Here is a 26,240-nt window from a genome sequence, read left to right as displayed (position 1 = left end):
TGCTCTGGTTTTTGGTTTGGATGTTGGATTCACAAGTGTTCACATTTGTTTATGTATTTATTTAAAGAGAGAGCAGAGCCATGCATGAACCTGTGTATCTTGAGCCCAGGATTACAATTAATTCAGTTCTAGGTAACGATGGACCCCCTTTGAAAACAGTACAGTCACAGCATACTGATCAGGTTCTAGAAATGTGTGCTATCGAATTCCATAAATGCCTCAGCCCAGGTGGGGACTCAAAGATCCAGCCTCATTCCAGATAACCTTCTCTGCTCTGCAGAGAACCCCTCCCCTCACCCTGTCTCCACTTCACAAGTATCATCCCACTCAGCCCAAAAAGTTCCCCTTTGCTCCACATAGTTTCGCTCCCCAAGAAACACAATTCTTCAGCATCCCATTCCCTCAAGACTTCTCTTTCCTAGCAGGGACTGCAAGTTCAAACTTTCGGCAGCATAGCCAAGGAGCTGGATCAATAATTTTGGTTGTGTGGGCCTCTGGGCCTTCCTTGTGACACCAGGCAGGCCATCACCTGTCCCCATAGAGGTGGAGCATCAGCCCTAGATACCAGTAATCCCTACTTGGTTATCCCGCAAGATTAGGCAGTTCTACTACAGACTGACAGTGTTGTCTTAGGTGAGTTAGCGAACCTCTCTGAGCTTTGGTTTTCTCACCTGGGAATGGGAGTGATAAAGCCTCCGTTATTAAAGATTTGTTGGGAGAGGTAGAGATGGTACCCTCCTGGCCCAGGGAAGCTTTCAATTACAGGCACTGTGGCGGGTTTGATACATTTGAGCAGGACAGCATAGCCTCATAGACACCGGACCCCGAAGTCCCAGGGCTACATCTGCCGCTAAGTAGCTCTGTGGGTTTGGGAAAATTGCTTCATCTTTCCATGCCCAGTTCCTCATATGTAAAGTGAGAGGGTTGGACTTCAGCTGGTCTCTAGAAAAAAAGATCATGAGTTTCTAAGAAGAACTCTAACTACAGTGCTCAATTATTTATCAATGCCGATGTAGTCACCTGCTGCTATCTTTCATGAGCTACTAACTTATTCAACAGATCCTGAGGGAATAGCAGCACAAGCACTTTCCCAGAAGACAAGAGAAAAATGATGATGTTTTACCGGAGGGAATAATTTCCTAACCTGAAGGGCGAAGGAAATAGCGAGGAGGGGGAATAACTACCCCCGATTGCACAAGTAAAAGCTATGTTCGTGGTCAAAGCCAGTTCAGAACTCTGATATTATTCTCCAATTATTTTTTCACCACTCAAGCCTATTGCGTGAGTCAGAGCTGTATTTTGTGTCTCTTTGTATAACCCTTTTCTTCTTTTATTCCTTTCCCGCAAAATGGCTTCATTCTTTCACTGTGTGGGTGTATGCGCCTTCCTTCTCAGGATTCCTGTTGTTGCTATGCTTTCAGTGAGAAAAGTCACTTTGGTCTTGAGTAAGTTTTATTTGGCAGCATAACCTGAGGAACACCTGTTCCCATTCTTATGCTCGGTCACCTCATAAAAGTAGAGGAAGTTGGACTCTTAGAAGAACCACAAGTCAAGGTCAGGGAATTCCATCTGAATTATACATAAGCTGGATTTTAGCAGACAATTAAAAGTAGAGGAACATTTTGTCTTCCCATTATTTGAACCTTCAACCCAGAGCAACTCTTCAGCTCTTCCAATAGCCTTCCTGGCTTCTCACAAGGGAGGAGACTTCTATGCTCCCCTCACACTTCTCCATGAAGTCACTCACCTAATATGCTATTTTTGTTTGTCTGCTCCCAGGACTGGCCATGTTCCACAAAGAACCACTGCACAGACACTGGATAAGGAACAATTGCTCTGAAATGTCAATTCACTCAGACGCCCTGGAGACACAAAATCTCTCCACTACCAGGAGAACAAAAAAGAAAGAGAATGAGAGGGTGAGTTCGTGGGTCCAGCCTCAGAATAACCAAGAATGGAGACAGAGATGGCTGCGAGCAAGGACCAGAGGGCTAAGGGAAAGAAGGAGTGATGGAGTGATTCTGGCTAAAGTTGACAAGTGAACAAGGAGATACGGTTAGGGCCCGGGCAGTCTGGAGTCCTGTCCACCACCTACAGCTGTCTTTCCGGGAGGGCAAAGTACTGGTGCGCATGCGCAGTGGTGGTGGCGGCGGCGGGGCATGTGATAATTCAACCGCTGGGACTTCTCGCTAGTTCCTAGCTTTTCCTGAAAACCCTGCTCTGACTAGCGTCTGCCAGAAACACTTAGACGAGATGACCATTCCTAGGTTCCGTCCCCTTTCCTCCACCACACCAAATTCATGCTGAGGTCACCAATGATCTTCATGTCCAAGGACTACTTTTTAGTCCGTATTTTTCTTGACCTGATGGCTACTCCCTCCTTTTTGAGAAACACTCTTTTCCTTTCAGTTCGGTGGCTCCACACCCTCCTTGTTTTTCTCCTTGTTTTCTAGTCACTTCCCAGTCATTTCTCTGCCCTCTACTTTCTTTGAGATTCCTAGGCCCTCCTCTTACCAGCTTCTCCCTCCCCAGGCAACTTCCACTATCCCAGGCCTTCACTTACCATTGACATTCTGACTCCCAAGTTTAAATCTCCTGCTCCTGAGTACACAAATGCCTACTTGACATTCAGGGACCCCTTCAAGGTATACATGCCTGAAGTCGTACTCCCTCTTCCCACCCAAATTCTTCTCTTCCAGTATTGTTCCCTTCCTTAGAAAATCAAAGTTCTGCTGACTGGGTTGCTTCGTCTATGAACCTAGCTGTCATCCTTAACACCTCCCTCTCTGTCACCTCTCACACTCCATTGATCATCAAATCTTTTGATTCTCTGTCCTATATATCTATCCATTGAACCCTTCTGCTTCTCTCCACCCCGACCGCCACCACTCTGGCCAAGGCTACCTTACTTCTCACCTGGGCTGTTGCTGTGTCCTTATAACTGGTCTCTTGGTGTCTTCTCTTGCCCCTCAATCCATTCTTTCATCTACTATAGCCTAAGTGATCTTTAAAAATATAAATATGGACATACCACTGTCCTTCGGTGGCCTAGAAGGCCCTGTCTAGCCTAGCCCCTAGTCACCCCTCCATCTCTTCTTGCACAGCACTAGCCCTTATTCTGTTGGCTCCAACAATACTGGACTTAGTTTAACTTCTTAAAACACAACACTTGGACTGCCTACAGCTTTTGGAAAAGCTCTTCCGTCTTTCTGCAGGGTTACTTCCAGCCCCGCTGACCTGAGGCATCTAACCCCTGCTCCTTCTTAGAGTCTGCCTTAAACAACACATCCTCAGGGAAAACTTCCCTGACCATCCAGAAGGAGTAGATCTCCTTTTAGGCATTCTCAGAGAGCCATGAAGTACTTCAGAGCACACTGCATACCTGAGTTAATTAATAGCCATCTTTGATTAATGCCAGACTTCCTCTTGTGGTTCTAGGTTCCATATTGGCAGAGCCCATGTCTGTTTGTCCACCACTGAGGTCTCAGTTCCTAGCTGACAGCAGGATCCCCAGAAAACCCTGCGTAGTAACTGAGTCTCTGAATATTCCCAGCCGCCATTACCCCAACACTCTCACCAAAGCACTCTCGCTGAATTGAAAACACCCTGTTGAGTCCTCCTCCATTAGTTCCCTACTGCTTCTGTGACAAATGGCCACAAACTCTGTGGCTTAAAACAGCACAAATTTATTCTCGTACAGTTCTAGAGGTCAGAAGTACTAATATCAAGCAATCAGCAGGGCCGCATTCTTTCTGAAAGCTCTGAAGGAGAATCTACATGCCTTTTCTGCTTTCGAGAAGCTTCCCTTCTGTAAGAACCTTTGTAATGACACTGGGCCCATCCAGATAATTCAGAATCATCTCCATCTCAAGACCCTTAGCTTAATCATACCTGCAAAGTCCCTTTAGCCATGTGAAATAACACAGTCACAGGTTCTGGGGATAAACAGGTGGACATCTTGGGCGGGGGGCGTTCTCCAGCCTACCCACACGTCCTATGCCTCAGAGGGTAAAATTTTTGCCAAGTTTTCTGGAACAAATCCTGAACTTTGCTATGAAAGTTCACGCACCATACACACTTTGTATGTGTCACGATACTGACCACATCACAACTCTCTTTCTCCTAGACCCCTGTCTAAGTCATCTTTGATTAGTCAGTCCTCGAGTTTGCACATATACTCCATAGTGTCCACACAGACACAGTCCTCAGGGGCGCTTAGAATATCTTTCCAGGTTTCTGTCCCCTTGGAGAGGAAAGCAGAGTCATGGCGAAGGGAAGGAAAGACGCTGGCAAAGCAGTTGAAGTGACCTTACCTTTGTTTGATGCCCGAGTCTGCCCTCCCAGCTGCAACTCTCCCTTCCAAGCTGTCGCTTTCTTGAGAAGCTGGCTGATGGGATGGTCCCAAGCTGTGTCGTGTGGAAGAGTCTTAGCAGGAAGCTGTGGCCGAACATTTTTAGATATGTTTCTAATTTGTACAACAACGTTCAGAAAGTGCACAAATATTTGGCAGTGGGCATGGAAGCAAAAAGAGTTTCATGATCCAAATAATTTGCATCTTAAACACTTGACTTAATGAGTATGAACATTCTGGAGATGAGAGAGCCCGATCGTCAAGGTGTCATGTATAGACCGTTCACCGCAGAGCTGGGGTGGGTGGGAACACTCGGCGGCCCCGGGCACAGTCTCTTGTCTTGTGTCACAGTTGCCATTACATGCTGTTCCCGACTGTTATGGGAATCAAACAGCAGATATTGCTTCTGGCAGTACTCGATGCCCTAGTAAGGAGTGACTCTCTTGTTCCTAGCAAGCATAATCTGGTTTTTTGAGGAAGCAAAGACAGGTGTGTTTTTCTCTCGTGGCATCTATTCCCCCGTAGTAACTGTGTCTCAGTTCTTCGATTCTTGGTCTCTTCTAGACATTATCGCTTTATGGGTGTTCTGGTTTTCCCCCCAAGTTCTGATTCTTTACCCATGAAAGATTTCCGAGGGGACAAGAAGTAACTGAAAACACTTTGTCTATACTCTTACCTTTATTCTTTAAAATAATAAATATCCCTACCAAGGAAAGCTCTAGGTAAGTTGTGCTAAGTTACTGATTCCTGAGATGGACACACCTTTAGTGTGATCTAGTCATGATGTTTTAGAGCTTGGAGGCTAGAGATCATCTGGTCCACCTCCTCATTTTACAAATTTGGAAGTTAAGGCATAGACACCTAAGGAAACTGCCCAAGGACATACAGGTCAGGGTTACTGACAGCTTCATAAAGCCATAAAAAGTATCAACCAAGATTCTACATAACCAGTTGATAACAGTCATGAATAGAGCTTCCACATAATAAATCCAGTCTTCATTGTTTTAAAGATTTGTAATAATTTGACCTGAGCGAGGCCAAAGTTTACTTCAAACATTCTACGAAAGAAAAGCTTACTAAGCGATTAATGGTGTAAGAAGATCATAGAATATATAGTTTACCTATGTATATCAACAAACTGTTGAAAGGACATTCGCCTTTAATTCACGCAACTCTACTTCTGATGTAAAAACAAATCATTAAAAAGGGCCTTGCAAAACTTCAGCCTAGAGTCATCTTGTTATTTAATCCTTATTGTGTACTTGCAACTTAAAAAAATCATTTCTTCTCAACATTGAGCCTGAGAACTTCCATTGATCAAGCCTGATTATACCTATTGACTCAGAAGAAGGGTTTAACTGCAGGGCTTCAAAGTGAATCAGAAATTGTGTGACAAGGCCAACTCTTCCAGAATAAAAGCCTTCCTTCACCTTGAATGAATCTTGGATGCTTTTGCTTTAATGAATAGGGAAGGCGGAGTGTTCAGGAATTTGTTTTTCCCCCCAATAATGATGCAGTAGTTTTTTTTTTTAAAGGACTTTATTTATTTGACAGAGAGACAGTGAGAGAGGGAACACAAACAGGGGGAGTGCAAAAGGGAGAAGCAGGCTTCTTGCCAAGCAGGGAGCTCGACACAGGACTCGATCCCAGGACCCTGGGATCATGACTGGAGTGAAGGCAGACACTTAACAACTGAGCCACCCAGGTGCCCCCTGATAAAGCACTTTTAATGGCCACCCCTATTTATATGCATCAAAATCTGTTCAGATGAAAACTGACAAGATAAGTCATGACCAGGCACTGGGTCTTTGGAGGGAGTCCCTTGCCCTTCCTGCCTGCAGCCCCACACACCAGAGTCCTAGGCTATCCTGTTCTGTCACTCAGCCTTCTGGGAAGTAGCCAATGTGACAAGATTTGCATTAAACTCTGGACCCCCAAGCAAGACATTCAAGAAAAGTCTAAATTTTTCTTAATTACAAAATCAAACCAATTCCTAGTGGAAAATACCTTCCCTCATTTAGGACAGGGAATATTATCCGGTGCTAGGTACTTGTCAGAGAATCTAGCTTTGAGGTGGTTCCCTGCATATTTTTTGTGTTCCCTCTGATTTTATCTCCCTCTTCCTTCCCTTGCAGTTACGATTGCCAGGTAAAATACAGGACGCCCAGTAGAAGTTGAATTTCAGTAAACAACAAATGGGTTTTTAGTACAAGTATGTCCTATGCACTATTCAGAACATATTTCTACTTTAAAAACCTATTTGTATATACATCTAAATGTGTTACAGTTACCAATCATTATGTAAAAAGTTAGCATAAATTAACAATTCTACCAAATCTGTGATCTCCCTACAACTGCATGAATCTTGGTTATTATCAGAGTTCTGAAAGATTTGTCATGCTTGAGCACTAATGCATAGAATTCTTGAATCATTATAATGTACACCTGTAACTAATATAACACTGTATAGTAACTATACTGGAATTAAACTTTAAAAAAAAAGTAATAAAAATTGAACACAGGGTGCCTAGGTGGCTCAGTTGGTTAAGCAACTGCCTTTGGCTCAGGTCATGGTCCCAGAGCCCTGGGATCGAGTCCCACATCGGGCTCCCAGCTCCATGGGGAGTCTGCTTCTCCCTCTGACCTCCCCTCTCATGCTCTCTCTCACTCTGTCTCTCTCTCTCTCAAAATAAAAAAAATAAAAAATATTTTTAAAAAATTGAACACAGGTTTAAAAAAAAACAAAAATAAAAACCTACTTGTTGATTATCTGAAATTCAAGTTTCACTGGGTGTCCTGTATTGATGGTTTGTCTGTTTGGCTTTTTGTTTTTCTAAATGTGGCAACCTTACCGACTGTCCTCTTCTAACGGTTTTGTTCTTTCTCCTAAAATTTTCTTTCAGTGGGCTTTCTTCCCAACGTCATTCACCTCTTTAAGGACAGTTTTTCTCCCCTTTACCTTCTGTTCTTGTTTGGTCAGGGTATTAATTGGTCAGGGTATTAATTTTTAGTGATTTTGGATTGTGATGGGCAGTATCAGGCTTCCATATAAAAGGGCTCAGAGCCATACATCAGGTAAACTTGAATAGGGCCTGTGTGAAGCCATCTGTTCTTTTTTTAAAAGATTTTATTTATTTATTTGAGAGAAAGAGAGAGAAGGAGCATGAGCAGGGGTGGGGGGAAGGCGGCAGGGGCAGAGGGATAAGCAGACTTCCCACTGAGTGGGGAGCCCGATGTGGGGACTCGACCCCAGGACCCTGGGATCATGACCTGAGCAGAAGGCTGCCACTTCACAGACTGAGCCACCCAGGCACCCCAAGCTATCTCTTCTGAAGTTTTGCCCTCAGCAAGTACCCCTTTGAGTTGAGCACTGCCTTCTCTAACTGGTACTTCTAAAACACCTCTGGGAAACATTAACACAAGTCACTAAGAGCTTAGTAGAAACGGTAGTAATGATTTTTAAATTTTATCTCCACCTGATTTTTAAAGTCAAGTCCTTTTTGGAAGTAGAACATGCATACACAAGTATGTCCAGTTAATAAATGCTCAGCTGGGTGAATTTCCCCAAACTGAACGTCCAGCACCAGCACCCAGATTAAGAAATAGAAAATTAGGAGGGAAATCCTGTCACACGCCACAATATGGATGAACATCATAACTGCATGAAATAAACCAGTCACCAAAGGGTAAATGCTGTACGATTCCACCTGTATAAGGTATCTAGAAAAGTCAAATTTATAGAAATAGAAAGTAGAAGGGTGGTTACCAGGGGCTGCAGGTAGGAAAATGAGGAAAAGTGAGTTATGATTTAATAGGTACAGAGTTTCAGTTTTACAAGATGAAAAAGTTCTGGAGACCTACTTCGCAACAATGGGAATACATACACTTAACACTACTGAACTGGACACTTAGAAACCTTTAAGGTGGTAGATTTTATGATATGTATTCCTTACCACAATTTTAAAAAAGAAACACATAATATTACCAGCTCCCCGGAAACCCTCATGCCCCTTCCCAGTCAATTCTGCCTGACCAGGATAACCACTATTCTGATCGCCAGAAAGAGCCGGTCTTCTCTTAAAAAAATCCTAGAGTTAGTAGGAAAAAAGTTTATCTTCCCCCTTTCCTTCTGACAGGGAGAGTCCTTCAAATCAGACAAGGATTTGATCGTGGCTACCACACTGCCTGGCATACAGCAGAAGTAGCTCAAGGGGCGCCTGGGTGGCTCAGTGGGTTAAGCGTCTGCTTCAGGCTCAGGTCATGATCTCAGGGTCTTGGGATCGAGCCCCGCATTGGGATCGAGCCCCGTGTCAGGCTCAGCAGGAAGACTGCTTCTCCCTCTGCTTCTGCTTGCTGCTCCCCGCTTATGCACACGCAGGTGCGCACGCGCACACACACACAAATAAATAAAATCTCTAAAAAAAATTACCTCAAAAACACTTGCTGATTCCACATGGACTGAGAGCCTCAGGCTTGCCGGCACCAGAGGTGCTGAGGGAAAGGCAAGGGCACCTGAGAAAGGAGATACAAGCGCTGGAAACAAAAGACAGCTGCTCCGCAATCTTGCCAAAGGTGAGCCCCGCGTACTCATTACAGGTTTGTTCACTGATGGTGCCTTTTTTTTTTCCCTCTTCACTGTGTTGACAACATGACCTGTAGGTTCATATTTGAATCCAGCTCAAAGTATATATTTATTTTTTGTTACTGCGTGCACAGCACTAAGTGTTTATTTTCTTACCTGGGTGTTTAGTGCCACTGTGTAGGGCAGGAGACAAAACGGATGTGCTTGCTGATGCCTGCCTCCACATTTCTCAGGGGCGACTTCGAAACTCAAGGAAACGGAGGTTTGCCTCATTTGACAACTGCCGTAATATTTGATCCACTGACTTTCCGAGAACATCCTTTTCCAAGAGGGCAGTGGAATGACAATACTGTAAACACTGACTAAGAAAATGGATACAATCCAGCAAATGATGACTTTTTCTCATGATGGGCTGCAGACACCACTGTGCGCAGCGGTGATAACACCAACGGCTCAGCTGACGCCAGGAAGGAAAAAAGGAGGATAAAACTGTTCTTTTGGCCCACAGATGGCAGTGACTGGGGGAGAGTTCAACAGTCTGTGGGCAGGTATGCTGGGGACCTCGGAAACAAATGGTATTGTCCTATTATCCTAAGGATTAGTTATTTAGATTATTATTGGGTCTCAGACCCAGTGATTCCTTTAGTAACCCTCCTGTACTAAGCCGAAATGAAACCCAGAGGGGACACTACATACCGCTATGCATAATTGTAAAAAGTAATAAAAATGGGCGCCTGGGTGGCTCAGTGGGTTAAGCCTCTGCCTTCAGCTCAGGTCATGACCTCAGGGTCCTGGGATCGAGCCCCACATCGGGCTCTCTGCTCAGCAGGGAGCCTGCTCCCCCCCCGCCGCCTACTTGTGATCTCTCTCTCTCTGTGTCAAATAAATAAATAAATAAAATCTTTAAATAATAATAATACCCTGGCAGAAAGGACAAGTAGAAAGAAAGTCATGTATAATAAAATAACATGCACCTCAAAAGAGAAACTCACAGGCATGGCAATCCTAGAAGACAAAATAAAGTAGCCAAATGCTTACACTATCATAATATCACTCTGAGTGACGACTCAAGGCCAAGACTGACACGGGTGGGCCTTAGCAGCAACTCAAATGACGACATCAGTACCGCCCACAGTGCTATGACTCCCCAACATGGTGAGCAACTTTGGGAAAATTCTAAGGAAAACTAAAGGCAAGCAACCTTCACTTTATACTGTGCTTGCTGTCTTGGAAAATTAGGTCTTTATTTTCACCTACATGACAGGTCCACAGCAGAGCTAAAGGTCATTTAGAACGTGGGACGATTTCCGGTTCTAGCTTCTCTGGCCCCGCCCTTTAAATGTCAACTGTGCTCCCCAATCATTGTGACAACAACAACAAAAATGCCACCATCGATTTCTTTTTTTTTTTAATGATTTTATTTATTTATTTGACAGACAGAGATCATAAGTAGGCAGAGAGGCAGGCAGAGAGAGCGAGAGGAAGAAGCAGGCTCCCTGCTAAGCAGAGAGCCCGATGCGGGGCTCGATTCCGGGACCCTGGGATCATGACCTGAGCTGAAGGCAGAGGCTTTAACCTACTGAGCCACCCAGGTGCCCCACCACCATCGATTTCTTAAATCCATCCCTACCCCAGGAAAACACCACCCCCCATTTAGTATCTCTGATTTAGAGTAAAACCTTTTATCTGCAGAAGCATTTTTTAAATCTTAAAATACATCACTCATAAAATGACCCATAGCCTCAGCAATTCCCCCAACTGTGATTCCCATTCCCTCACATTTAAAAAAAAAATGATGTTGAATTTTACAATCCCACCGAAAAGGAGTTTCCCAATATCTGAGCCAGGTAGATCATCAAGAGAGACAATACATAAAATTACACGGCACTTTTGGGAAGGAATACTTACTTAGTATTTTAGTCATTAAAATAACAGGTTGACCAAAGGACAAAAGAAGAGCAAAACCCTGCAGGTTGTCTCATCAAGGAAAGTAATTTAATGAGAAGGTGCATACGGATGTAGGATAATGATAGATACTGTAATTATTATTTTGTTCCACTTCTGCAGTTTTTCTGTTTAGTTGTGTTTTTCAAAAATACTCAGTAATTGTGGAAAGTCTTTATTAGCTACATAAATATAAATGAAAAATCCCACGTGTACACTCATTTCCAGTCTACAGAGCACTGCCCTCGGGGTGGGTTTCGTGTGTCCTGGGGCCAGCAGTGGGCCCACAGCATCTTGGTTCGAGCTCAGAAGAGCACCCTGCACTCACCTCTTCCCAACTGTGCATTCAGTGATGATAAGTTGCTAGTCTGAAATCAGCAGTGATGGGTGACGGAAATATTTGCATGGAAATTGGCCACCATCACCCACACAGACTTGCTTCCAGAAAGTCTGTTGTTAAACATTCACCAGACACGACGGCGTGGGGCTGGCTCCCAGGAAAGGACAACCTGTCAGAGAAGTACAAAACAAGACTTTGTTACAAACTCTTGGAAAAGAACAGTCCCAACTGGGCTCTTTAATGTTTCATCAAATTCTAGTTAAGTACCAAATGATGGCTCACAAATGATCAAGGAAACAAAACTAAACAGAAACATTATTCCCTAGTATCCAAATATTTATCTCATACCAACTATGTACCGAAGAGTCTACTTAAATTCTTTCTGCAACAAGACACAAATTCAATAAGTATGTAATGTTCAATGGACCGATGTGTATGCTGCCAATTTAAAAGAGATCATTAAACAATGACACTAGTATTTTTCACCTTTATCAAGGGGAATACTAACATCTAATAGGCATTGTGCCAGGCATTAAACAAATATTGTCTTGTTGGATCCTCACAACCACCCTGTAAGATAATCATTAGGTTGAGCCACATGAAATTGCTGACAGTTGACCAATTTTGACCTCCACAAAAGGCAATTTCCACCTAAATTATTTTCTTTGTCTTACAGACAAGGAAGCCAAGATCCCAATATACCAACTTGTCAAATGTCAAACAGCCGTAAGTGACAAAGCCAGGATTCCTTGTAGACCAGAAGGGCTCCAAAGGCCCCGGGCTTCCTGCCACACACAGTTCCCAAATGAAAGAATTGTTAGGCACATTTGATGTGTTATACACATTCAAAGAAATCTTACAATTAAACCATTTTGAAATAACTTGGGGTAAAAGAAATTAAATTAAGGACATGCATTTTGCCACATAACTAAACACTGGCTTCCTGGGTTTCTTAATCATAAATGATTAGAAATAATCATAACTGTTGATACATTTTAGAGACTAAAAAACATCTTAATAGAGATTGCAACCATTGTTTAACTTGCTCTTAAAAACTCAAATTAATGTTTATACTTAAGAAATTCCATTAATGTTCAATTTATACTTGAGAAATTAATGTTTAATTTGTACTTAACAAATGACTTTTTAAAAATGCTATGCTATTACTAGTACAAACCACCAAAGGTCTTACATTCACAGTCTGTGATTCTCAATCTACTAGAACAATGAGTGCTTCAGAAAAGAATTACAGTCATGCATGTTTGAACCACAGGGTATGGTATAGGAGTGTCTCAATTTTTAAAAACTGAAATACAGTAGAATCATGACATAAAACACACATGTGTACATGCATGTATGTCTCTGTGTATATATATGTACACATATATATTGTTGAAATATATGTATATATGATATATATATATGTACAACTATATATTATTGAAGCAAAAGTTTCATGAAAATTTTGGTATGTGCTATATTCTTTGATAGTTTCTTTTTTCTTCATTTTCTTTTAGAGAGAGAGGGGGTCGGGGTGGGGAGTGGGCGAAGGGGCAGCAGGAGAGGGAGAGAGAGAATCTTAAGCAGGCTCCACACTCGGCGCGAGGCGGGGCTCTGTCTCATGACCCTGAGATCATGACAGGAGCTGAAATCAAGAGTCAGACTGAGTGACCCAGGCACCCCTCCAATATTTTCTTTTTTTTTGTTGTTTAAAGATTTTATTTATTTACTTGAGAGAGAGAGAGAGAATGAGAAAGAGAGAGCATGAGAGGAGAGAGGTCAGCAGAAGTAGACTCCCTTGCCAAGCAGGGAGCCTGATACAGGACCTGATCCCGGGACTCTAGGATCATGACCTGAGCAGAAGGCAGTCGCTTAACCGAGCCACCCAGGCGCCCCGCCTCCAATATTTTCTATCCTACCTTATTCCATTTCATTAAAAAATTCTGGCCACAACTTAGTATACCATTTTCACAATTCACTTGTGTGTTGCGACCCTCAGTTTGAAAACCAGTGTCTTAGTGACCTCTATTTTAGAGACGTCATCCACATCCCCCATTTTATTCATTTCCTTCTAGGCTACTCTGTTCTTTGCATCTACAACTTTGAACCCCCACTTACCAGTGTCTTTCCTTCCTTCCTTGAACAGATACTTACAAATAACCTGCTGTGTGCCATCAACAGCACGCTAAGTGCTGGAAATGCCGTGAATTCTTAGTCTTACCCTGAGACCGTAATGTCCATCCAATCATCATGCAAATAAACCTAAACTTCCAACTGTGCTATTAGTGCTATCAAGGACAGGTTCCAAGAGAGGGGGGATTTGACCTAGTTGGGGAAGACTCCTTGAGGAAATGATACTTGAGCTGGGATATAAAGATCTGATCTAGTCTAATCTAATCAAGCCTATTCTATTTCATTAAGAAAATGCTTATCTCCATTCCCTAATCTACTTTGAGCGACTACTCACTTAAAGTAGTAACTGTCTCCATTCACTTACAACATTTTCAAGGGTCATCTGAGTTGCTGCATTGTGGTTTTTTTTTTAAGATTTTATTTATTTATTTGAAGAAGAGAGACAGTGAGAGAAAGAGAGAGAGCACAAGTGGGAGGGAGGAACAGACTCCCTGCTGAGCAGAGAGCCCGACACGGGGCTCGATCCCAGGACGCTGGGATCATGACCTGAGCAGAAGGCAGATGCTTTACCGACTGAGCCCCCTGAGTTGCTGCATTATCTGGATATACCACATTTTGCTTTTTCATTTATCAATTGATGGACATTTGGGTGTTGCCCTTTTTGGCTATGGAGGAATGCTGCTATGAATTTTGGGGTAGGAGTTTTTGTATGGGCATATGCTTTTGTTTCTCTTGGGTATATACCTAGGAGTGAAATTGTTGGGTCATATGGTAACTCTAATTTTAACATTTTAAGAAACTGCCAAGGTACTTTCTAAAGCAGCGGCATCATTTTACATTCTCACTCGCAGGATAGGAGGGTTCCCATTGCTCCATATCCTTGCCAACACCTGTTTATTATCTGATTACTTGATTATAACCATTCTGGTACTAGGTATGAAGCGATTTCTTACTGCAGTTGTGGTTTGCATTTCCTTGGCTAACGATGTTGAGCGTCTTTTCATGTGCTTATTGACTGTATGTTATCTTTGGAGAAATACCTATTCAGATTCTTTACCTATTTTTAAATGGGCTACTTATCCTTTTATCATTAAGTAAGATTTATTTATACACACTTTCGGTACCAGACCCTCATCACATAAATCATTAGCAAATATTTTCTCCCTTTCAGTCAGTCGTTTTTTCACTTCCTCTTATTTTAAAGATTTTATCTTTAAGTAATCTCTACACCCAACATGGGCCTCGAACTCATGACCCCACGATCAAGAATCACATGCTCCCCTGACTGAGCCAGCCAGGTGCCCCATGACTCTTCACTTTCTTGATGGTGTCCTTTGATGCACAAATGTTCTGATTTGATGAAATCAAGTAACACCCTAGCTTGCACATACTTCCTGATCATGGGTTCAACCATCACCTCCATTTTACTTCAGCAAGGGACCTTGACATCACCCATAGCTGTCTGAACTCTACCTTCTTTCTTTCTTTCTTTTTTTTTTTTTTAAGATTTACTTGACAGAGAGAGACACAGTGAGAGAGGGAATACAAGCAGGGGGGGGTGGGAAAGGGAGAAGCAGGCCTCCCACTGAGCGGGGAGCTCGATGTGGGGCTCAATCCCAGGACCCTGGGATCAAGACCTGAGCCGAAGGCAGACGCTTAACGACTGAGCCATCCAGGCACCCATCTACCTGCTTTCTTAAACCCCAGTGTTCTATTCTCAGAGTAAAGTCCTTTGTCCTTCCAGCTTTCTCTTTACCTTGTTTCCATCTCATAGGCTCTGTAAACCCTCTGAGACCTCCAATCTCCCAGCCTTCTGTTTTCTCCCTGTTTGTCACACCTGTGTCTTCCAACCTTATTTTCCATTCTTTTCTTATCCAGCCTGGCCTTCAGAGCACAACACCACAAACTCCACTCCCAGTACCTTCCACTCCGTTATTCCACTATCAATTTGCTACACTTGTTCTTGTTTTATTTTTTTTTCGTTTTTTTAAAATTTATTTATTTATTTTTTAAATTTTTGCTCCACGTGTTCTGCAACCTCCAACCATGTATCAGCCAGGCCATCTGCCTTCTCTGCTTCCAGTACTACTCAGAAATGTTGACAAAGTCCAGCAACCTTACGCGTTGGGACCACTCCTGACGCAGATTCTCCAACAGCAGCCGAGCTCTCAAAGCTGCCCTGCTAGCCTTTCACTTGACCTGCCGCACTTTGCTCTCCCATTCCCTGAGACCCACTCTACTCCTCTCCCTTTCGTTCATGTCACTCCCACCACGCTCTTCCTTAAACAAGCCAAGATCACTCCCACCTCCTTGGTACTTGCTGATCCTTTGCCTTAAACACTTTTCCTCCGGGTCCTTGAGTGGCTGAAACCTTCTTGTCGTTTAGGTCTTAGTTTAAATGTCACCTCTTCAGAGCGGCCTCTCCCATCTGCTCTGTCTCCTGGGCCTGCCCTCCTCCCCTTGCTATCACACACCCCTGATTTGTTTTCTTATTTTCTTTATCTGCACTGTCTGGTAAAATCCTACGCTTCTAAAACCTTTCACTAGGGACAGAGACTTGCTCTTCTGTGCTCTCCTAATAGCCGGTGTAGAACTTTCTTATCAGGTTGCTATTATTTATGGGATTTCAGGTCTGTGCTCCTCTTCCAGAGGCTGAGCTGGCCGCAGACGGATGCTGTGTTTTATTCACCTTTGGGTCCTTCAAGGTCTCCCACATGGAGCAGGTACTCGGGAGAGGTCCAGAAACTCATGATCTCCTTATCCGCATCACGAATTAACACTAACAAGGATTAACAAGTGCTGGGGGAATATCCAGGGGAACATACTGTCGTGTAAATTAATCGTGCTGGGCATGATTTCTTATGGCAAAAATAGGGAGAAAGTAGCTGGACATAGGGAACTGCATAAGTAGACTAAGGTGAATGTACTCCCTGGAATTCGATGTTGCTATTAAGATGATGTCTGATCCCACGACGATAATAAGAACACAAAAACTGTACATAGAAAGGTAGGAAGAAAATAAACTCAAATGTGATGCTGAGTTTCTTTATGCAGAAGAAATACAGATGCTTTTCCTCCCCTTTTCTGAATTCTAGTTTTCTCTGTATATGTACTACTTTTATACCGAAATGAGCCCTAATATTTTGTGTGTAAGGAAGGGCTATAGTCCCATTCTTTCTTTAGTTCACATACCTCCAAATATTTATTTATTGCTTAATACGCTGGAGAAATGGAAGAATGCAGAGTCAGTGACTTATTCAGCATCTCCCGCACCAATTAGTCACAGAAGAAAACATACTATGGTAGTTCTAAAGTGATGCTGGAAAACAAAACGAATTTCCTGTAGGCTCTGTGCCATCGATACTGTATTGCAGATAGTTCTGTATTAGATCCTTAGAAACAGGCTAATAACGCTGGGAGAAGCAGCGTTAAAATAAGCGAGACCAGAGGCACCTGGCTGGCTCAGTTGTAGAGCATGTGACTCGTGATCTCAGGGTTTTAAGTTCCAGCCCCATGTTGGGCGTAGAGATTACTTAAAAATTTTAAAGACTGGTTGGTGGGGGGGTCTGGGTGGCTCAATCGTTAAGTGTCTGCCTTCAGGTCGGGCCATGATCTCAGGGTCATGGGATCGAGCTCCACATCGGGCTTCCTGCCCAGTGGGGAGTCCGCTTGTCCCTCTGCCCACCCCTGCCCCTGTTCCTCCTCTGTCACTCTGTTCTCTTCAATAAATAAATAAAATCTTTTTTAAGAATCACAAAAGGGCTTTTAAAACTTGGCTACCCCTTGTATCAAACAAGTTGTATGGGCAAAGGAGCCACTCCAACCTGGTGGTGAGTTCGAGGATGAGAAGCTTCGAGCATAGCTAAACCTACTTAACAAGGGAAGGGAGCCGATTTGAACAAAATGGATAAAAGTAGGAGGATGTTTTAGCTTGGGTTCTCCAGAACGGGGTGCTGATAGGATTCCAGTGCAAGCAGGTGATCTGGGAGAGTTCAGGAAACATCAGTAGGGCAGTGGGGAAGTTAGGCAGGGAAGGGAAGGAATGGGAGCCACTTAAGGGTGTGCTGGCAAACAATTCGCCACAGCGGGCCGCGGAGCATAATCCTGCTGGGGAACACCCTCGGTGACCAGAGGCACACATCTGAGTCACCCTGCCTGAGAAGCAAGGTCGCTGCGTCTAGAGAGAGTCTCAGGTGTGAGCAGGCACTGCAGACCGTTGGAAGCTGGGCAAGGGCCCACAAAAATCGTAAACGCCGGGGACTGTGCGTTGGAGAGCAGAGCACCTGCTGCAGATGGAGTGAACAGACTTGCACACCGCATTTTCCTTTGCTTTGGTGCTTTTGAAAAAGTGGTTTTAGTGATTGACATTTCTGGTTGGAACCCCTTAAAGCGGACTTGCTCCCTACCATACTCTCTGCCCTTTCCTTTTTCTGGCCCACGGCACACACAGGCTGCTGTGATCATGCTGCTGCTGACACATCCTTCTCCTCCGTCCGCTCTGCCCCACTCCCTACAGAGGTTCTGCCCAGCTAACAGCTGGCTGAGGGCCCTGGTGCCCAAGCAGCTCATTCTGGTCAGACCTGTTGTGTGTCTTGGGCGGATGTGGTACCAGGCAGCCGAAGACCCAGCCTGCACTGCTATTACAGCAGAAAGCCCAGCATCTTCAAAGCCTTGCTATAAACAACCTGATTGAGTTTTATACTTGTTGAACATGTTCCCCAGGCAAGGAACAAAAGACCAAATGCAGTTAGTCACTCTAGAAGGGAAACTGGCAGTTTGCAATCCAAAAGGACTTTGTCTCTCCTCGTCTTCCTCCCCACACCCTCTTCTTTCCTAAGCAATTTTTGAAGTCCAAAGAATGATTGTGGAGTTCGTACTCTGCAGTTTTGTAGCACGAAAACACTTGGCAGAGGAAACAATGACAGCCAATGCCACCTTGCCCATTACATGTGCTTACATAATAGAAGGGCAAACCGCTGGCTCAGAGCTGGAGGAGGGCCGGGAAGAGAGCTCTGCACACGGGTGTCCGTGCCTCGGGGCAGGGAGAGGACACATGTCCCAGTGCCAGAAGCCTTCGACATGGACAGTGTGGGGGCCTCTCCCTATCCCACCACCTGGAACTACAGCTGCCCCCACAACACTTCAGTGTGGATTTTAAAAGGCACCTCCCCCTTCCTTGTGCAGTGCACAGCCCCACGCTGGGGCCCTCCACTGGGCAAGCGAGGCATGGGCCGGATTTCAGTTCCTGCTCGGTGCCCTTGGCCAGGGGTCTGAGTGCAGAGCACACCCCACACTGTGTACCTGGGGACTGTCTCTAGGACTGGTGGAAACAGGTCACCCGCTCCAGGTCACTCCTACAGTTTACTCACTACACTTCTCTTTAAGTGCTTTCTTCAAGGTCCTGAAAGGTCATTCTTTGCACTTCAGAGGACAGCTCCTTACTTCTGTCTCAACTTGCTTCCTTTATAAATTACCTGGAAGCTCCTGCCTGTCCATTTCAGTTAGTTTACCTAGATCATTGAGCCTGCTGTATCAGCACGACCCCCCAAGGCTATATCACTCTTCCCCCACACAGTGGCGTTACTTTGCAGCAAGGTATCTGGGGAGGTGAGGGAAAGAAATGGTCAGATTTGGATAAAGGGGGTATGGGGGAAATTTGCCTAAGGAGCCCAGGTACTTTCTGGTAGAAAGTAACCTAGACCCAGGGCAGAGATTCCTTTCCCAAACCTGTGGTAGAGACCATGACTTTATTACTTGAATGAAGGGCTACAAGCAGGGGAAAGGAGACACAGAGATGGGGCTGACCCTGGACTGGCCAAAGGTAGAAAGAAAGCAGGATCTGGGTCTGGGATACAGCCAGCACCAGGCATGTGCTGACTCGGTTCTCCTGATGTCAAACCAGCACCCGCAGGAAGAGAGCTGTAAGAGGAAATCGGCAAGCTGCCCCTTTCAACAGCTGCCCCCAGGGTTGCCAAACTCAGATGTAATCTGGGGATTCAGGAAGCCACTATTGGAACCATCAGCTTCAGAGGGACATCAGACCTCTTGAAAGATACACCTGCAACACAGAAGCTTCCCACCATGCCTCTTTCCCTACGTAAAGGTGGTCTGGATTTCTCTCACATGACCACATCTGATTGGTGGAACTGAAACTGCCTAGCTTCTAGCAACTCTGGGAAATGTAGTTTTTTGGTTTCTTAGAGTCAGCTACACATAAAGGCACAGTGAAAGGAGGCTCGCTGAAATAGACGTGAAATAAACATTTCCATCATGGTTCCCCTGTTTGAAAACTCAGTGGCTCTCCATCTGGACAGTTCTGTTGAAGGAAAGCAGGGCCTGGGTCCAGGATACAATAGACTCCAGCAATGATTTCCAAACTGTAGACTACAGACCCTGGGGGGCGTGGAGACATCACAAGAGGTTCTTGGACCCCCGTGCTCTCCAGTCATTTTCACTGGACTGGAGAAAACCACTGTGACTTCCATACATGTGTCCAACTATTTGTCAAATATAGCAGCAAAAGTGATTAAAAAAATATAAATCGCATAAAAACCTTCCTTACAGATGCACTATTTCTCAGCCACAGACCCCACTCTGCCTGGAATGGGGCTAAGATCTCCCCCCTCTCTTGCCAACTCCTACTGATCGTCAGAGACTCAGCCCAGCCCACCACCTCTACTGCCTGGCAGCTGATTCTCTCTGACCTCCTCAGGCTAGAGTAAATGATTCTCATCTGTTCTCCCTTAATATCCTGGGGAGTTATACTAGTGATAATAAAATAAAAGCAAACTTTTATTGGCTTACTTTGCGCCAGGCTACATGAGATATGTACTCTTATTATCCCATTTACAGATGAGGACACTGGGGGCACAGAGGAGTTACATAACCTGCCCGAGGTGACATATTCATGGTGGCTTTGACTCAATCCCAGGCAGCCATCTGACTTCAGAGCCCACATCCTTCGTCAGTACTCTCAGCTCCCCTTATCCTATCTATTATTACACTGCCCACCCCACTGTTCATCTATCTACCCATACGTATCTTAGTCTGTGCGTCTGATTCCCCAAATAGCCATGTCCCTTTAGGATGTTAAAATGGAACAAGAAAAACTCAAAAGTTTTTCCTCCCTTCCCAACACATGGAAAACGCACAGGACCGGGGGGCCCAATTGCTCGATCCTTCCTTCTCTTGTCCTCTATTGTCTGTAAACACAGGGATTGTTTTCCCTTCAGCACAGAACACCATACTAAATTACAGAGCAGGCCGTGAAATTGCTACCCTCAGCTCTCTTCTTTGCCGGCTTTCTCTAAAAGAGATTCTTTCTGTCGGTTGTATAAATACAAGACAGAACCCACAACCCACAGCGGTTTGGAGCTCTGGCCAGGATCCACTGAGCACTCCTCAGCAAAGGACAGGGCTCCTGGGAACCCAAGCCTGGGAACAGCATTCTCATGCCGACATTCAAGAGTGAAAGTGGGGAGAGCTTGACATTTCCCCGGGAATCAGAAGGTGTTTCTGGGGGCACCTGGGTGACTCAGTGGGTTAAGCTTCTGCCTTCGGCTCAGGTCATGATCTCAGGGTCCTGGGATGGAGCCCTGCATCAGGCTCTCTGCTCAACAGGGAGCCTGCTTCTCCCTCTCTCTCTGCCTGCCTCTGCCTACTTGTGATCTCTCTCTGTCAAATAAATAAATAAAATCTTTAGAAAAAACAAAAAAAATATAATATATATAAAGAAGGTATTTCTGTATCTGTTTTTGCTTTTACTGTGTATTACCCTGTCTAACACTGAAGACACCTGCCCACAACTCCACAAGTTAGTACCTGGGAGGCTCTGCTTCTACTAGCCAATGTCCTACTCAAGTCCCACAGTGAGACAGCTGGTCACTCCCTCTGTTGGGGGTCAGCCATACACCTTCCACTCCCTGGAAGTGCCAACTCACTCCAGACCCATCTCTCCTCTTGCTCGAGCTCCTTTCTATTCCTTTTCTACTTTAAGTGTCTGATTTCTACTTGCCCTATTGGTCATGCTACATAAACCAGGTATTTCTTTTCCCTCTTAAAGGTAACTTATAAAGAAGCCTTCTTTAATCATCTTTCAAATATGCTGCCCAGGCGCCTGTGTGGGGAAGTCCTTCTTGACGGAGGCTTGTGTCCTGTGCGGGAAACAGCCAGGGAACAAGTCAGACAGATCAAGCATCATGGCTTTGCAAATGTCCCCTATGTGATGGACATGTCTGAAACCGACATTCCTCCCAGCAAGCACACTATTTTACCAAGGCACATCATGTGCGGGAGACATAAGAAAGCACATCAAATATGCTTAAGTGGTGACTTCTGTACCTCATTATTGTTTTAAGACATCTTAATTCCTATTCAGGCTAAATGACCAGTATATACACAACCATCTGAGAGATTGTCAGTTGAATCTACAGAGAGAGAGTGGCATGTTGTCAAAATAGTGTTGCACAAACCCTCTAAGGAAAGGGGGAAAAAAGCTAATGTGAATTTCAAAAATACTACAGCGTCAGTGAGACATGGTGTTTAATCCTCAGCTGATGGTAACACTGAGCAGCACACTGACAAAAGCCAGAAAGAATCTGAGTTTAACATGGTCAACTAATCTTCGACAAAGCAGGAAAGGATATCTAATGAAGAAAAGACAGTCTCCTAACAAATGGTGTTGGGAAAATTGGACAGCCATGCAAAGAATGAACCTGGACTACTTTCTTACACCACACACAAAAATAAATTCAAAATGGATGAAAGACCTCACTGTGAGACAGGAAACCATCAAAATCCTAGAGGAGAGCACAGGCAGCAACTTCTTTGACCTTGGCCATAGCAATTTCTTCCTAGACACATCTCTGGAGGCAAGGGAAACAAAAGCAAAGATGCACTATCGGGACTTCATCAAGAGAAAAAACCTTTTGCACAGCAAAGGAAACCATCAGCACAGCTAAAAGGCAACCTACAGAATGGGAGAAAACATCTGCAAATGGCGTATCTGATAAAGGGTAAGTACCCAAAATATATAAAGAACTTATCAAACTCAACACCCCCAAAATAAATAATGCAGTTAAGAAATGGAGAGAAGACATCAATAGACATTTCTCCAAAGAAGGCATAGATATGGCCAACTGGCACATGGAAAGATGCTCAACATCATTTATCATCAGGGAAATACAAATCAAAACCATGATGAGATACCACCTCAAAACCAGTCAAAATGGCTAAAATAAACAATACAGGAAACAACAAATGTTGGTGAGGATGAGGAGAAATGGGAACACTCTTACACTGGTGGTGGGAATGCAAACTGGTGCAGCTACTGGAGAACAGCATGGAGGGTCCTCAAGAAGTTAAAAATAGAGCTACCCTACGACCCAACAACTATACTACTAGGTATTTACCCAAAGGATACAAAAATACAGATTCGAAGGGATACATGTACCCCAATGTTTACAGCCCCATTATCAACAATAGCCAAACTATGGAGAGAGCCCAAATGTCCACTGACTGATGAATGAATAAAGATGTAGTATAGATAGATAGATCTATATATAATGGAATATTACACAGCCATCAAAAAGAATGAAATCGTGCCATTGCAATGATGCGGATGGAGCTAAACTGTATTATGTTAAGTGAAATAAGTCAGAAAAAGACAATTACCATATGCTCTCATGTGGAATTTAAGAAATAAAACAGATGAACATATGGGAAGAGGGGAGAATGAGAGAGGGAAAAACCATGAGAGACTCTTAAGGATAGAGAACAAACTGAGAGTTGCTGGAGGGGAGGTGGGCAGGGGGATGGGCTATTTGGGTGATGGGCACTAAGGAGGGCACTTGTTATGATGAGCACTGGGTGTTGTATGTAAGTGACGAATCACTGAATTCTACTCCTGAAACCAATATTACACTATATGTTAACTATCTAGAATTTAAATAAAAAATCGAAAAGGAGGAAAAAAAGAATCTGAGTTTACAGCACAGGTTCTCAGCCTTTGCTGCATACTGGAATCACTTGGGGATTTTTTTAAAAATCCCCATGTCCAGGCCACAGCCCATGCCAATTAAATCAGAATCTTTGGGGGTGGGAGCCAGGCATTATTACATTCTAAAGCTCCCCCAGGGATTCTACTATACAGCCAAGTTGGAAAGTCACTGGTTTAGAACTGGTTTAGAACACCTGGCCCTTGCTCAGAACTACCCAGGCCCTCCCCTTCGGCTTTATCAAGTGTGTAGGGGAGGGGAGAGGGCACCACATGCCTGGTCATGCCACTCACCTGTGGCAGCTCAACTTGCCAGCTGTCCACTCAGCTACGGAAGCTACCAGGAAGCTGGAGACTCTGGGTGTAGGTGACACACCGGTGAGGGTTAAGGTTGGGACCTACCAGAGCACTGAAGGTGGGAGAGCCAAGGCACAAGCAGAAGAGCCATGACTGAACATTTGTTGGCAATCTGTGATGCCTTTACCGGCTCTGCCCCCAAAGGGGCATGTTGGATTTGCCACTTGGACATATTGCCAGCTGTTATTTGTTTGAAAAAGTCCTGGGAGGGCAGAGGGCATGAAGGGGGCTCCTGAAGTGCTGGTCATGTTCTGTTTCTTAAGTTGGGTACTGGTTACACAGGTATGTTTAGTTTGTGAAGTATGTCCTCCTTTATATTTATGATATGTATATATTATGTATGTATGTTGTGCTTTAGTAAACAGTTTAAAAGAGAGAGAGAGAGAGAGACTCCAATCATTGAAAAAAGGCTATAGATGCTATCAAAAATAAAAAGCCCACCAGACTGTTTACAGCAGTTAATTTTATAAGAGCTCACTCTATTTTAGAAACCATCCAAATAATAAGGACTCAGTTAAATAAATTAAGGGTCAGCCATACAATGGGATACTATGTAGCTATTAAAATTTTATGTTGTATGGGGCACCTGGGTGGCTCAGATGGTTAAGCGTCAGGTCATGATCTCCAGGTGCTGGGATCAAGCCCCACATAGGGCTCCTGGCTCAGCGGGGAGTCTGCTTCTCCCTCTCCTTCTGCCTCTCCCTCTGCTCATACTCTCTCTCTGTACCTCTCTGTCTCAAATGAATAAATAAAAAAATCTTTACAGAAAAAGAAAGGAAAAAAAAGAAAATTTTATGTTGTAGGAGACTATGTCATGACATGTAAAAATGCTCATAATCCACTTGAAATTTAAAATTTAAAAAAAAAAGTGGATGGGCCCAGACATTTCTCCCAAGAAGACATAGGGATGGCCATGGGGATGATAAGATGCTTGAGGTCACTCATCAGGGAAATGCAAATCAAAACCACAGTGGGATTTCACCTCACACCTGTCAGAATGGCTAAAATCAAGAACACAAGAAACAACAAGTGTTGGCGAGGACGTGGAGAAAAACAAACCCTCTTGCCCTGTTGGTGGGAATGTAAATTGGTGCAGCCACTCTGGAAAACTGTATGGAGGTTCCTCAAAAATTAAAAATAGAATTACCGGGGCGCCTGGGTGGCTCAGTGGGTTGGGCCGCTGCCTTCGGCTCAGGTCATGATCTCGGAGTCTTGGGATCGAGCCCCGCATCGGGCTCTCTGCTCAGCAGGGAGCCTGCTTCCTCCTCTCTCTCTGCCTGCCTCTCTGCCTGCTTGTGATCTCTCTATCAAATAAATAAATAAAATCTTTAAAAAAAATAGAATTACCATAAGTTCTAGTAATTCCACTATAGGGTGTTTACCCAAAGAACATGAGAACACTAATTCAAAAAATATATGCACCCCTTCGTTTATGGCAGCATTATTTACAATACCCAAGATATGGAAGCAGCCTAAGTGTCCATCCACAGATGAATGGATAAAGAAGATGTGGCATATATATAAACAACAGAACATTACTGTGCCATAAAAAAGAATGAGATCTTGCCATATGCAACAACATAAATGGAGCTAGAGAGTATTATGCTAAGTGAAATAAGTCAGAGAAAGAAAAATACCATATGATTTCACTCATATGTGGAATTTAAGAAATAAAACAAATGAGCAAAGGGAAAAAACAGAGAGAGAGAGACAAGAAACAGACTCTTACATGTAGAGAACAAACTGATGGTTACCAGAGGGCAGGTGGGGGAGGGGATGGGTGAAACAGGTGAAGGGGATTAAGAGAACACTAGTCACGATGAGCACTGAGTAATGCACAGAAGCGCTGAATCACTATATTTTACACCTGAAATTAATGCAACACTGTAGGTTAACCCTACTGGGATTAAAATAAAAAACTAATTTTAAAAAGATGGATGATAGTGGTGCCTGGGTGGCTCAGTTGCTTAAGCATCTGACTCTTGGTTTCAGCTTAGGTCATAATTTCATGGGTTGTGGGATCAAGCCCACTTACTTCAATAAGTAAATAAATCTTTTTTTAAAAAGGTAGATGATAAAATGTTTTTATACATGTAATACATATTAATATTTTTCTATGCACACAAATTTTTGAGATACATAAATATACCAGGCTTATGTGAGATAGAAAGTTAGACAGACAGAAAGGGAGTGTACAGATTGGACCTGGATTCAAGTCCCAATTCAGCTATTTACTAGTAATTCTTTGCCCTTGGTTAAGTGGCTGGCCTTTGTAAAAACAGGTTTATTGAGATATAATTCACACTCTATATAGTTGACCTATTTAAAGTATACAAGGCACCGTTTTTTTTAGTATATTCACAGAGTTGTGCAGCTATCACCACAATATGACTTTAGAACACTTCATCACTCCAAAGAGAGACCCTGTACTGATTAGCATTTGCTCTCCATTTCCCCCAGTTGCCCCTGGTAACCATTCGTCTACTTTCTGCTTCTATATAGTTGCCTATTCGGGATATTTCATATAAATAGAATCATA

The 26,240-nt window shown here is 43.8% G+C and overlaps 1 non-coding gene across 1 annotated transcript; it reads left to right on the top strand.

The window, feature by feature from the left end:
* Nucleotides 1-9,316: 9,316 nt before the first annotated feature.
* Nucleotides 9,317-9,403, top strand: LOC116857880. The gene has a single exon (XR_004380819.1). It is a non-coding gene; the product is annotated as a small nucleolar RNA SNORD35 (small nucleolar RNA).
* Nucleotides 9,404-26,240: the final 16,837 nt, after the last annotated feature.

This window comes from Lontra canadensis, unplaced genomic scaffold (genome assembly GCF_010015895.1).
Source record: "Lontra canadensis isolate GAN:19392208 unplaced genomic scaffold, GSC_riverotter_1.0 scaffold127, whole genome shotgun sequence".
Taxonomy (NCBI): domain Eukaryota; kingdom Metazoa; phylum Chordata; class Mammalia; order Carnivora; family Mustelidae; genus Lontra; species Lontra canadensis.
This window is presented reverse-complemented; position numbering and strand designations above follow the sequence as displayed.